The 3328-nt window shown below is 39.4% G+C and overlaps 1 pseudogene; it reads right to left on the bottom strand.

The window, feature by feature from the left end:
• Positions 1-301: 301 nt before the first annotated feature.
• Positions 302-754, bottom strand: LOC107540297 (large ribosomal subunit protein uL23 pseudogene; annotated as a pseudogene).
• Between the last annotated feature and the right edge of the window lie 2574 nt (positions 755-3328).

The following is a 3328-nucleotide window of genomic DNA, read 5'->3' as shown; positions in this document are numbered from 1 at the left end:
CCAATAAGAGGCTACATTGAGTGATTGACTTGGAAACTAAATTAAAAGTGATTAAGGACCATGAAGGTGGAAAATCAGTGATGGGTATTGCTCACCATTTAGGTATATCCCATTCCACCATAGCTGCAATCTTGAAGAATGAGAACATGTGATGGAAACTGTTAAAGGATCTGCTCTATTGAAGGCAACGAGACTAACAAAAATTCTAGAAGGGTCTATATCAGTCATGGAGCAACTTCCTTTTTTTTTTTTTTTTTTTAGTGAAACTTTTTATATTTAGAATTAGCCAGCTGGACTAAGTTTAAATGATCCCAGTTTTGCTGTCAGTATCCAGAGCATCACAGTCAGGAACCAGTGGAACATATACCGTCTTCTCTCCTTCAGGCCTGATCAGGGTGTTGACGTCAATGTCATAGAGCTTCTTCACAGCCTGTTTGATCTGGTGCTTGTTGGCCTTGACATCCACAGTGAACACAAGTGTATTATTGTCTTCTATCTTCTTCATGGCTGACTTGGTATTCAAGGGTAACTTGATGACATAGTGGTCAAGCTTGTTTCTCCTGGGATCCCTCTTTCAAGGATGTTAAGCTGCCTTCAGAGCTGTAGGAAGGTGGGTGGTGACATGCGGATCTTCTTTTATTGTGTGGCTGTGGACACCTTTCAACACTGCTTTCTTTGCCTTCAAAGCCTTTGCTTTGGCTTTGGCTTTGGGAAGAGCAGGGGCTTTCTTCTTTGCTTTCGGTTTCATCTTCATGGAACAGTGGAGAAACTTCTGATGACCTGGATTGAAGACCAGACTCAGAAGTGTATTCATCTCAGCATCACGATAATCATGGCAAAACATAAAGTTTGCGATGTTGAAAGAAAAGGCTGTACCCAAGTATGGTGTTGAATTTACTGCTAACTCTGGGTGGTTTAAATGGTTTAAGAGTCATTATTCGTTGTATAATGTGAAAGTGAGTGGTGAGTCTGCAAGTGCTAATGTGAAGCAGATAAAGAATTTTTGGAAACTCTAGATAAGCTGATTGTGGAGGAAAATTACTTGCCAGAACAAATATTCAATATGGATGAAACCTCCCTGTTCTGGAAATGGACCCTTGAAAGGACTTTCATTCATAAGGAGGCCAAATCAATACCAGGTTTCCAGGCTTTTAGGACAGGATAACTTTTAGGACTTGGGGACAGTGTTGCAGGCTACAAATGGAAATCCTTTGTGATCTGGTACAGTGAGAATCCCAGGGCCTTCAAGCATGTCAGTAAGCACAAACTGCTAGTGTACTACAGGAGCAATAAGAAATTGTGGATGACCCAGATCCTCTTCCAAAATTCCCTTCTGAATTTCTATGCCAGAGAAATGGAGAAACACTGTTTGGACAACAACAGACCTTTCAAGATTTTGCCTTTAAAAAAAAAAATATCTTTATTGACTTCAGAGAGAGGAAGGGAGAGGGAGGGAGAGAGATAGATAGAAACATCAATGATGAGAGAGTCATTGATCAGCTGCAGCCCACAACCCGGGCATGTGCCCTGACCAGGAATCGAATCCCGATCTCCTGGATCCTAGGTTGATGCTCAACTGCTGAGCCACGCCTGGCTGGGCAAGATTTTGCTTATTGTTCATAATACTCCCAGACACCTTCCCGTTCTTTGGTGATCTTTATCCCAATATCAAAATGGTGTTTTTCCTTCCAAATACCACCTCTTTGATCCAACCAATGGATCAAGGAGTTATAACAGCTTTTAAGGTCTACTACTTTTCCCAGGCTATTGTTTCAAGTGAGGAAGACACTGAAAAGACACTGATGCAATTCTGGAAGGATTACAACAACTATGACTGCATCAAGAGCCTTGCTTGGGCTTGGGGTGATGTCACCAAGGAGTGTATGCATGGTATCTAGAAGAAGACACTTAAAAGGTTTGTCCATGACTTCAGAGGATTGGCCATGGGTGAGGAGATTGCAAAAATCAACAAGACTGTGGTTGACATGGCAAATGACTTTAACCTGGGTAAGGGTGAGGCTGACATTGTTGAGCTCCTAGAGGTAGTTCCTGAGAAATTGACTAATGAGTTGTTGGCACTAGAGCAGGAGTGCATAACTGAAGAAGATGCCAGAGAAAAAGAAAAGAGCAGGAAAAGAATCCCCAAGAAAATTCACAGTGAAGTGATTAACTTTTGTAGACTTCAACAAGCTCCTCAAAAAGTTTGAAGACATGGACCCCAACACTGGAAGGTTTTCATTACTAGAGAGAAATGTGCATGATAACTTATCTGCTTATAAGCAAATCTATGATTTTTTTTAATCCTCACCCAAGGTTATGTTTTTTTAAAAATTTTATTGATTTTTAGAGAGGAAGGGAAAAAGAAAGAGAAACATCGAAGTGAGAGAGGAACATTGATCAGTTGCCTCCCATACATACTTTGGCTGGGAATTGAACCCACAACCTTTATGGTACACAGGACAGTGCTCCAGTCAACTGAGCCACCTGCCAGGGCAATCTGTGTTTTTAAAATATGAAACACATCAAGCAAACCACCATGGACATATTTCTGAAAAGAGTGACACCTCTCAAGAAGAGCCTCTGGTAGGTCATTCAGATGGTATTCCAGAAGAAGGCCTTTTAATTGTAGGAGATGATAGCTCTATATATTGTCCCTGAAGACCTTTCAGTGGGACAGGATGTAGAGGTAGAAGACAGTGATATTGATGATCTTTACCCTATGTAGCCTAGGCTAGTGTGTGTGTGTATTTGTGTTTTAGTTTTGAACAAAGAAGTTTACAAAGTGAAAAAAATATTAAAAATTTAAAAATAGAAAAAAGGCTATAGAATAAAAGTGTAAAGAAAGAACATATTTTTGTGCAGCTGTACAATGTATTTGTGTTTTAAGCTAATTGTTAGTTACAGAACAGTTGAAAAGTTAAAAAAATAAAAAGTTTATAACTTAAAAATGTTACAATAAACTAAGGGTAATTTATTATTGAAGAAAGAAAAAGTATTTTTAGAATAAACTTAGTTTAGCCTAAGTGTACAGTGTTTATAAAGTCTATAATAGTAATGCCCGAGGCCTTCACACTCACTCGCCATGCACACACTGACTCACCCAGAGAAACTTCCATTCCTGTAAGCTCCATTCATGGTAAGTGCGCTATAGAGGTATACCATTTTTTATCTTTTATACTGTATTTTTGTTGTACCTTTTCTATGTTTAGATATGTTTAAATACATAAATATGTACCACTGTGTTACAGTTGCTTACAGTACTCAGTACAGTAGCATGCTGACCAGGCTTGTAGCCTAGGAGCAGTAGGCTATACCATAAAGCCCAGGT

The sequence above is a fragment of the Miniopterus natalensis genome, chromosome 10 (assembly GCF_054644295.1).
Source record: "Miniopterus natalensis isolate mMinNat1 chromosome 10, mMinNat1.hap1, whole genome shotgun sequence".
In the NCBI taxonomy this organism is placed as follows: domain Eukaryota; kingdom Metazoa; phylum Chordata; class Mammalia; order Chiroptera; family Miniopteridae; genus Miniopterus; species Miniopterus natalensis.
Note: the sequence above shows the minus strand (reverse complement) of the source record. Positions and strands in the feature narration are given on the sequence as shown.